Raw genomic sequence first — 10,728 nt, 5'->3', positions numbered from 1 at the left:
AGGGAGGGCCCGCCTGGGACCTTCACTGGGTGGAGGTGGTGGGGGCTGGGGGTGGGCAGGAGGGACCGGGCTCAGCAGGCCCACACCCCAAGGGCCATGTCACATCCCTGCCTTTGGCTGTGGCCTTGAGGCGGGGGGGGGTCTGAGACCCTAGAAAGGGTCAGGGGGGACTGTGGGGTGGGCAGGTTGGGCGGTCGCCAGCAAAGGAGACTGTGGACATTCAGAGGCTGGTCACCCAGGGAGATGGCAGCCGCTCTGCCCGCCCTCGGCCGGACTTGAAAGAAGTGAGAACAGGCAGAATTCAAAGACGCCAACAAAAGGGCTTCCTGTTGACACCAACAGGCTTAAGTCTTTTCTCCTCGCACCCCAACGCCGGCACCCCGGCTGGCACTGCGTCCCCCAGGCGACAACACGACCACGAGAAGACAAGAAGGAAAGTCACGCCGTCAGCCACAGCTTGGCGCGGTGATTTGTTCTTTAAAATTGGGCTGGAAATCCAGACCCTGCCCCACAGACATAGGAACCAGACGGGTGGCCCCTACAGTGCCCTGCAGATTTCCTGCCAGGGCTGAAGCTGCAATGGGCCCACTGTGGATGCTCCTTACTTTGCCGAATCCCTGTACACACACACACACACACACACCTGCAGCACACGGAGGACACTGGCAAACACACCAACTGTGCCGCATAGTCGGGAGGACCAAGGGGAAACCCCTCCTTTTCTCTCCGTACTTCCAGAAGAATTCACCTTTCTTTCAGTAAGTGTATTTACTTTCAAAATGAAGAATGACTGTAAATATTTCAATGAGATTTCTAGACTCAATCATGATCTTTCACCTTGTTTTCTCCATCACACGTGCGGCTACTCGGCAGAGTCGAAGGGTGGTGGGAAGGCACGTCCCCACCAGCCACGAGCGAGCAAGAGGCCCAGGGTACCCAGAATCAGCCCCTCCAGCCTCCAGGCTGAAACTGACATCAGCAGTTTCCAGCGGTCACGCTGCCACCCTAGGAAGAGGGGGTCAGGACTGGACAGCAGGGAGGATGAGAAAGGGGAGGGTCAGTGCTCCTGAATCACAAAGGAAAATGGGACCCTCACCCACCCTGGAACCTAGGCACAGACCAACTGGGCCCCCACAGCCCCTGCAGAATACACACCGTGAATTCATCAGGTCCATTGACAGATGTGCGTGTGCTCACTGGTGTCCCACTCTTTGTGACCCTATGGACTGTAGCCCACCAGGCTCCTCTGTCCATGGAATTTCCCAGGCAAGAATACTGGAGTGGGGTTGCCATATCCGACTCCAGGAGATCTTCCTGACCAGCAGGTGGATTCTTTACCACTGCACTGGGAAGCCCATCCGTTTACAGATGGGGAATGGTAAATCGAAGCAAAGATGGTTTTCCCCCAATAACACGGAGAGAATGTGTCAGTGTATCTGCAGGGCAGAACGACCTGCTACAGGGCCTTCTCCTGCCCGGGGCCCCACTCACACCAGCAACTTTTCAGGTCACTCAGAAAAAGGTGCAGAGTAACACACATAAATGAGGGACAGGTTGCCTCAACATCCCAAGGGGCCCACGAGGCTTGTGCCTCTGTTTTGGTTCTGGGACGGGCTGATGCAGCAGCACATCCTTCACTTTAGGAGGGATGTCTCAGCATGTCCCACGCACAGAGGGAGAAGGCCCTGAATTTTAGTCCAATTTAACTCCCCCACTCTGACATGCAAGTGTCTGACCACTAAGTCTAATTGCTCCTTACTGCTCACTACTTCCAATCAGCATGATGTCATTGAGGCAGAGGGCCAATGTGCTATCTGGTGGAAGGGAATGGCTCAAATTCCCTGAGAACTGAACTGTGATGTGGGCCTAAAGAAGGGGTGTACCCCTGGATTAGGACAGTGAAGGTGTGTCATGGGCCTTGCCAGCTGAAGGCAAACTGATTCTGGTGGGCCTTATGGAATGGGATGGATAAAAAGGCATTTTCCAGATCGCTGGCTGCATACCAGGTACCCAGGGATGTGTTAATTTGCTCAATCAGTGGAACCGTAGCTGTAACAGCAGCTGCAATTGGAATCACCACCTGGTTAAGTTTATGACACTCCACTGTCACTTTCCAAGACCCATTGTCTTCCGCCAAGTTGTAGTTCAGTCGCTAACATGTCTGACTTTTTGCAACCCCATGGACTGCAGCACACCAGGCTTCCCTGTCTATCACCATCTCCCAGAGTTTGCTCAAACTCATGTCCATTGAGTCAGTGATGCCATCCAACCCTCTCATCCTCTGCCATCCTCTTCTCCTTCTGCCTTCAATCTTTCCCAGCATCAAGGCCTTTTCTAATGAGCTGGCTCTTTGCATCAGGTAGCCAAAGTATTGGAACTTCAGCATCAGTCCTTCAAATTCAGGGTTGATTTCCTTTAGGATTGACTGGTTTGATCTCCTTGCAGTCCAAGGGACTTTCAAAAGTTTTCTCCAAGGCCACAATTCAAAAACATCAATTCCATGGTGTCCAGCCTTCGGAATGGTCCAACTCTCACATCCATACATGACTACTAGAAGAACCACAGCTTTGACTATATGGACCTTTGTCAGCAAAGTGATGTCTCTGCTTTTTAATATGCTGTCTAGGTTTGTCATAGCTTTTCTTCCAAGGAGCAAGTGTTTTTTAATTTCGTGGCTACAGTCACCATCTGCAGTGATTTTGGAGCCCAAGAAAATAAAGTCTATCACTGTTTCCATTGTTTCCCCATCTATTTGCCATGAAGCAGGGACTGGAAGCGATGATCTTCGTTTTTTGAATGTTGAGTTTTAAGCCAGCTTTTTCACTCTCCTCTTTCACCTTCATCAAGAGGCTCTTTAGTTCCTCTTTGCTTTCTGCCATAAGGGTGGTATCATCTGCATATCTGAGGTTATTGATATTTCTCCCAGCAATCTTGATTCCAGCTTGTGCTTCATTCAGCCCAGCATTTCGCATGATGCACTCTGCATATAAGTTAAATAAGCAGGGTGACAATATACAGCCTTGACGTACTCCTTTCCCAATTTGGAACCTGTTGTTCCATCTCCGGTTCTGTTGATTCTTGACCTACATACAGTTTTCGCAGGAGGCAGGTAAGGTAGTGCGGTATTCCCATTTCTTTAAGAATTTTCCACAGTTTGTTATGATCCACACAGTCAAAGGCTTTAGCATAGTCAATAAAGCAGATGTTTTTGGTTTACTAGGTGGAGGCTATTATAGTGGCTTCACCTGGCCTTTCCCACCAGAAAAGCCTTTACTGCACAGGTTGGGGAAGGAACATGGGATTCTGCTGGTTGCTGAGAATGCCTATTCCAGTCAAGCCTGAAACTGGGGAAATAAACACAGGATGGTTTCCAGGACCTACTGGACTCACTGTGAGGTGGACCTGAGTGAAGACTCCACTGACCACGTGACTTCCACCAGCCCCACTCTGACTATGATGTTTCAGGTCTTGGAATCAGGGTCAGTCCAGAGTCAGCAGCATGCAGTCATTCCCCAAAAGAGTTACATTTTCTAAAGGCACAGTTACCCTGGTGAAAGGTCTCAAGTCCCTCAGAGAATATGAGGAGAAAGAGTAATAATATGAATTGCTGGCACTCTACTGGGCTTCTTCCTTAAGGGGACCTGGCCTCCCCTTCATTTGGGGGCTTCTGAAGTCTGTAAACTGGCTCTTGTCTGGGAAGTGATGGAAAGCCATGAGGCTGCTTTTATGAATCGGGTTAGACTTTTGTTTACTTGACCTAGAACTTCTCTGCTTACACAGATGAAGTAAGAATCCAACAGGCTTCCTATCCGTCTCACTCCCAGGAAGACCAAGGCCATGGTCTGAGCCAGGTGGCCTGCTTCCTTGCTGTCCACCGTGGTGACCATACCCCTCTCGCCCTGGAGCCAACCACCCCAGGAGCCAGTCACTCCCATGGCACTCCGTTTTCCAGACTGAGTGGCCGTGGCTCCCACTATAAGTTCTGGCCCACAGAGGAGTGATTGGAGCCCTTCAGGGGTGCCAGGGCTCCCCTCTCAGGTTTATTCCTCACCGCTGTGGGAAGAGCTGTGTCTCTGGATCCTCCCACGTGGGTGAGCAGGTCTCAAATGACGGGCCATCTCCCAGCCTCTGAACCCCTCCTGCAGGAAACAGGCAAGTCCTGCATTTCCAATTCATTCACAGCCAAACAGCCCACTAGAGCCCTTCCTGCCCCGGCACCACGACCTCCGCTGCAGCCTCCACTCAGTGGGGCCCGTGGCCGACAACTTGATCTTCCCCCCACTGTATCCCATACTCTCCTCTGTCCAGGGCTGCTGCTCCCATAAATCAGAAGACTCAAGCCCCTCTCTGGGAGCATAGCCCTCCTCCTCCTCGTGGGTCACACCTCCCTCTTACTCACCTTCGGTAGCCTCAGGGGAGGCCGACACTGGTCACCCAGGCAGTGTGGGGTTGACCTCTTCAGAAGTGGGGGGAGAGGCTGACATCGGGGGTGCTGCTCTGGGAGAAAGAGGCCCACCTGCGGGGCTGGGTGCTGAGTGCCCCACCCACATCTTCTCATTAACTTGGGACAAACTATCACCCTGGCCTGCCTCCCAGCTCCTGTCCTGTGTTTTCTTGAATAGGTTTCCTCTGCCTTCTCTAAGGACTGGACACATCCACTATGACTTCAGAGGCCAGAAGAACGAGTCTGTAATGAAAACAGCTCACTACCTGGTGAGCTCATCTAGGTCCAATTTTGGGGGAGCACACCAGTGACCCGACCTGACCCTCCTCACGCCACCGGCCTTGCCCCCACATTCCTTCTGCCCCAGGTCCCAGCACCTGTCCCTCCCCTCCCCCACCCCTTCCTGCATCATCCTCCTCACACTGTCTGCCTGTCTCCTGGTCTGCCCAACCCATGTGATCACCCCCCGGACTCCCCCAAGGCCCCAGGACCCACACTCCACACCCAACCTTTGCGGGGTTCTGGGGCCCAGGGAAGGTGAGGCCCCCTTGGCACACGGGACATCCCAGCACATCTGCATGGCACAGACCACTAACTCAGCAAGTGACCCTCACTTGTCCTCCCAAGCTAGCTTCCTTGCTTCTCCTGGTTCTGGGTGGGACTGTCCATCCAGATGGAACCCTCTGGGCAAGTGGATGATGGCCCACGGCTGCAGTGACAACCTCTGGCCTTCTCCAGTAACTGGGGCGTCCCCCCACCCCCACACCACGGCAGGGCCCGCAGGCTTGCCCTCAGCCCCTCCAGCAGGGGCAGCTCTGAGTTGTCCAGCCTGCTGTGGCCTCTCCCCAGGGCAGGACAAGTGAGAGAGAAGCTAAGGGATGAGGCCCCACCCCCCCAGGCTCCAGACAAGCGTGTTTTACAGCCACCCCCGCCTGCTTGCCCGGGCTGAGTCACAGAGGTGCAGGTGACCCAGAACTGACTCAGGAGCCTGTCGCTGGGGCTCCCGGCTGAGACCACAAAGGGGTCCCCGAGTGTGCTGGCACCCGTGGGACCTGGGGGAGGAGAGCTTGTTGGGGTGGGGGGGGCAGCGCTGAGTGCACATGGAGTTTCTGCAGGATCTGCCTTGTCCTTTTCTCCTTTCTTGGGCAGGAAGGGGATGCCACACCTGGTTACTTGAAGGCCAGAGTGCCCCTGGTCACTGTCTCTATGCCACACGCCTGGATTCCTGGGCCTAGAGACGTAAGACAGGCCACCACCAGCAAGAGTGTCCAGCTATCAACAGGTGTGGCTGGGAATTCATATGTGCCACACCCCAGGGCTACCTGCCCCACTGGTGCATCCCAGCACAGGGCTGCTGGCTGGGGGAGGGGCAGAGAAAGACTCTGTCCCTCATACTGGATGTTTTGGGGACAAAGGAGAAAACGGGGACTCGGACCTCTCCTCAGAGGGATCTCATCTCCCTGTGAGCTCCTCACCTGCTATCGGAACCACAGTGGTGTCGGCACCATCCAGGGAGCAAGCGACTCTTCTTCCAGAATTTAAAGGTGAAACTCATGACCTCTGCCACTCATAAAGGGCCCAGCAAAAAATGAACAAATGTGCATACATGAGACACACAAAGATGCGCCCGAGCTGAAAGGGGGTGAATCAAAGGGCGTGTGGTGCTGGGCGCGTGGCACCTGACTTGGGCAGCTTCAGACGTTTGAAAATGCCCAACTGGGATATACATTGGTAACTGCTGTATCAGAAACTTCTGCTCCTCAGGGAGACAGCGTGGTTCTGAGTCCTTCCTCAGAAGCCGTCCAGCGGGGTGGCTGAGTGGGGAGCAGCCCACGTGGCACACCTACCAGGAGACACACGCGAGCAGCAACCGGAGGATACAGGAGCATCTCCTGGGAACACCTGGGAGCTCCAGGGGGCGGTGAGCCTGGCGAGGGTGAGGATGCAAACAGTGAGGCTAGCGTCCATGCACAGAAGCAGGATCTCTGGACCTGGCTCCCTGGCACGCCACCCTCAGCACCCAGGACACCGCCCTCTCAGTGTTACCACCCTGGGGTCGCCAGGCCTTTAGGATGATCCCAGCCCAGCTTAGGAGCCTTGATGACCAATCGGGTGCAGCCGCTGGATTGTAGAAATGTGTACCTGCTTGGGGGCACTGCCAGGCCTGGCCCGTAGCTGCCTGGGACAGAGTCGTTGAGATGGAGTTCAGCCGGCTCCCCAGGAGAAGTGACGTCTGAGCTGGGTGAGGAGGAGGGTTGTAAGACCACCGGCAGCACGTACTCACTGAATATGTGGTGCCAGGGTGGGGGTCCTTCTCCCCTGTGGGGTGCTGCCTCAAGGCACTCAGAGAACAGAGACGTTCCTGCCAGTGTGACGGCCGTGGGGTCACCAGACATCACCACTGTGTGGTCTGTTGACAGCCAGGCAGAGTGAGATGCTACCAAGCCCAGGCTGAACCAAGGTGGCCGCTGCAAACAACGGCAATGAGGGCACAGGAATAATCACACCACCTTCGCTGCTGACCCATGCACACACCTGGCTGACTGGCAGGAGCCCCTCACTTTCTCCCTCCCAGTTTTCTCAACCTCACAGATGGCAAACATGCCAGTAAATTAGGTTAAAGAGGTGATTGGGTGAAGGTGTTTGGGTTGGGGCCAGCCAGCACTCTCCTGGCTGTTTCACATTGTAATTACACACTGCTGGCTACAGTTGCTAAATGTTAAATTACAAGCGTTTGCTCATGATCCATCATTTCACCACGATTACAATAATTATGTCAGCAAAAATGACCTGGAATGGGAAAGCGGCGTGGCAGAAATGACAGCGATCCAGGGGCTGAGGAGGGACAGTGCTGGGTCCACGTGTAAACCTCCCTTGGCAGATGGGGGTCTGGGTGTTTTCATGTGAACCAAACCAGTCAATCCTAAAGGAAAGCAACCCTGAATATTCACTGGAAGGACTGATGCTGAAACTGAAGCTCCAATCCTTTGGCCACCTGATGCAAAGAGCTGACTCACTGGAAAAGACCCTGATGCTTGAAAAGATTGAGGGCAGGAGGAGAAGCCGGCGACAGAGAATGAAATGGCTGGATGGCATCACCGACTCAATGGACATGAGTCTGAGCAAACTCCAGGAGATAGTGAAGGGCAGGGAAGCCTGGCGTGCTGCAGTCCATGGGGTTGCAAAGAATCGGACATGACTTACCAACTTCAACAACAACATGTGTTTTTCGAATGCCAAAGAATGAATTCCCTGGACACATTTGGGAAAACTTTTAACATTTTTCTGGAAGTGTCCAGTTTCTAGGGGAGGAAGCTGATTCTTCAATGAGCAGACTCAAGTGACTGGACATTATGCATGATAGAATGATCATCAGTACACATTTGAAAACCTCAAGACTGGGCAGAAAATGAAAGCATTTACAGGGACTGAGCATTACTGGCTCAAAGAACTCACGATGCAATGAAAGCAGTGGGGTGGTGCTTGGGGAGAGGGTTTCCCCACGAGGTCCTGAGCCCTGCTGAGAGTCGGGTGGCACCTTGACCCCCGAATCAGCATCTGTGTGGAGCTGAGGTTTATCATGCCCACCTTATATAAGGCTTTGTGTGATGATGTGACACACTCTATATCCCCCTGAGAATCAAGATTCCACCTACTTTGCAGGTAACAAGACTCAGAAACAGACCTGACTCCACCACCTGTGTGACCCATGGAGGGGTGCCACATCGGAGCCCATGTCTGTGGTCCATCCACCACCCGCAGGGCCTGCTGCACCCTGACATTCAGAGGCTGGTAAAGCATGTCTGGCCCCACAGATCCCACCCCAGCGAGCTTCCTTCCTCAGGTGGTGGGTCCCTGCCGCACTTAAAAGGAACAACTAGAGAGGCTGGAGTACACGGGAGCTTGCAGGTCAGGTGGACACTTCAGAGCTGCAATTATCCGGCCATAACCATCGTCATGGTCTCACTGGAGGCCATCGCTGCTGCCTCTCAGCCTGGCCCAGGTCCGGGGCTGCGGCCCTGGAACTCACCCCAGAGATGTGCCAGGCAGGCGCCTGGGAAATATCTCTTTAAGTGAACGGACAGATCAGGAATGAAGGTTGATACTGACCTGAGTTTGGGCCGTGGACTCCGTCATTACGTGCTCTGCGTGGACCAGTAGGTGGGACAGGCGGCTCTGTGGTTAAGTGCCCTGCATCACTGCAGAGGCGAGGCCCAGCAGAGGTGTGCACCTCAAGGGCACGCTGAGTTGTGCTGTGTGGTCTCTGTCATTGCTGAGCCCTATTCCTCTGGCCTCATGGGGCCGTGGAAGGAACTCAGGCAGGACGGTGGGGCTGTCACCCGGGTGTATGGATGGGCAGCTTTGCTCTCTGACTACAGTGGGTCTGATCCTCCATTCTGCCTTCCAGTGGGCATGCTGGTGTTGGGAGGACCATGAATGCAGCACCCAGCTTTTCTCAGATGCCACAACACTCATCTTCTTTCTCACTATGGGTGGGGTGGGCACACCACCTTCCTGGGTTTAACCGGGAGAAAGTCTCACTGGGAAGTGCTCCCCGACCCCAGCCATCCGTGGACTTACACACCCCAAGTTTCTCTGACTGGACTCCTGCAGGGTTTCCCTGTTCCCCGCTTGGTGGGGCAGGGGGTGATGAAGCGGGGCAGGTCGTCTTTGCTGGGGAGCCTCAACCAGCCATGACCCACTGCATTGTGCTGTCCTGACCCCCACCATCACATGCCCCCCAAGAGCTGACACCATGATCACCAGGAGGTGGCTCTGCATGGCCAGGAGGGGTCATCAGCCCCATCTTGCAGGACAAAGAGGTGCCCAGGAGGCCCGGAGGTGAGTGAGGAACCAGTTCTGCTGCTGTGGCCCCACCCCAAGGCTGGCGCTTGCCATGAGGAGGGAAATCTGGAAATTCCTGCTTCAGGGACCCTCCAGGAATCCAGAGGTACCTGTGTTCCCAGAAGTGAGGGCCTGTCACAGAGACTTAGGTTGGACAGTCCCAAGAGCCTATCAGATTCTCCCAAGAACGCTGCTAGAAATTTTGTCTTTAATCAATTGTCTTAAATTTCTTAGGCTTACAGAAAGCTAAGCGGATACTAGAGAGTTCCGATATACTCCCTGCCCTGCCCGATTCCTCTTACTGACATCTTGCGTTAATGTGCACTGGTGCTATAATCGCTGAGCCAATGTGGATATATTATTAACTGAATGCTGTAGAGTTGGCTCCTGGTTGCTGCTCCACTGGTCCGGCAAGCATCATTGTGCAGAGCTTGTTTTAGGGAAGTGGACCTGGGCAGAGGTGGTTTGGCAGCTTTCCAGGTCACAGTCCTGAGCCTGGGACAGGAATCAGCTCCACTTTGCCCCCCGCAAAACGGCTCTCCTCTTTGGTCCAGCGGTCACTATGGAATTCTGAAACCCTGAGCAGATCACTCAGGCTCACAGCACTCAGTCTCTGCATCTGTAACAAGAAGGGGCCCTCAAACCAACCCACACCTTCCTTTGTATGAAGACCTGGACCCTGACCAGCCCCAAGGCCCTTCAGGGGTCGATGAGCTGGGCCAGGCTGCTTGTATAGCCTTTCCTTACCACCCAAAGTGCCCTGGGTGAGAGGTGCTGCTGTGCAGACATGCTCGGCGTGCACAGAAGTGGTTGCAGTTTCCAGACCTGCAAGCAGCAGAACCCTCACCCCTGCGCCTGGGTGGCAGTTTCAACTGGCTCACTCACTTCTCAGCGCAGTTCTGCACCCTGGTACCTGCAGCAAGCGGGGGAGTGGACACTCCAAGGGGGTGTGGTGAGGGGTGCAGCAGGCTGTAGAGTCCTCCAGCCTCAAAGCTGACTTTGGGTCTTGGGATGACATCACCATTTATGACCAGGCAAGGTCCTTGCTCCAGGCTTAGGCTGGGTGGGTTGACCTGCTATTTTGAGGCTGCCTTAAGCAGATTCTTCAACTGTAACCCCCTTCAAGGGTGAACCACGCCCCCAGCCTTGCCCCAGCACTCCAGAGGCTGTCTCCCAGACTCATCTGTTGTGGACCCTGCAGCCTCTGGCTTCTCCAGAGGGTAATAATTCCATCTCTACAAGCGACTTAGAGTTCCAAACTCTAACCAAATGAAAGGGTGCAATGCAAAAATAATAGGAAGTAACTCCCCTCCCTCACAAGTCATTTGGAATTCCTACTGAAATGTATATTGGCCAGAAAAGAAATGCTAAAACCAGGTCAGATTTCTCTACTGTTTGATGGAGTTTCAGACTCTGGAACTCAAATCAACACCCGAGTC

Source organism: Bos mutus, chromosome 19, assembly GCF_027580195.1.
Source record: "Bos mutus isolate GX-2022 chromosome 19, NWIPB_WYAK_1.1, whole genome shotgun sequence".
In the NCBI taxonomy this organism is placed as follows: Eukaryota; Metazoa; Chordata; class Mammalia; order Artiodactyla; family Bovidae; genus Bos; species Bos mutus.
The sequence above is the reverse complement of the archived record's forward strand: the minus strand, read 5'-3'. Positions refer to the sequence as shown.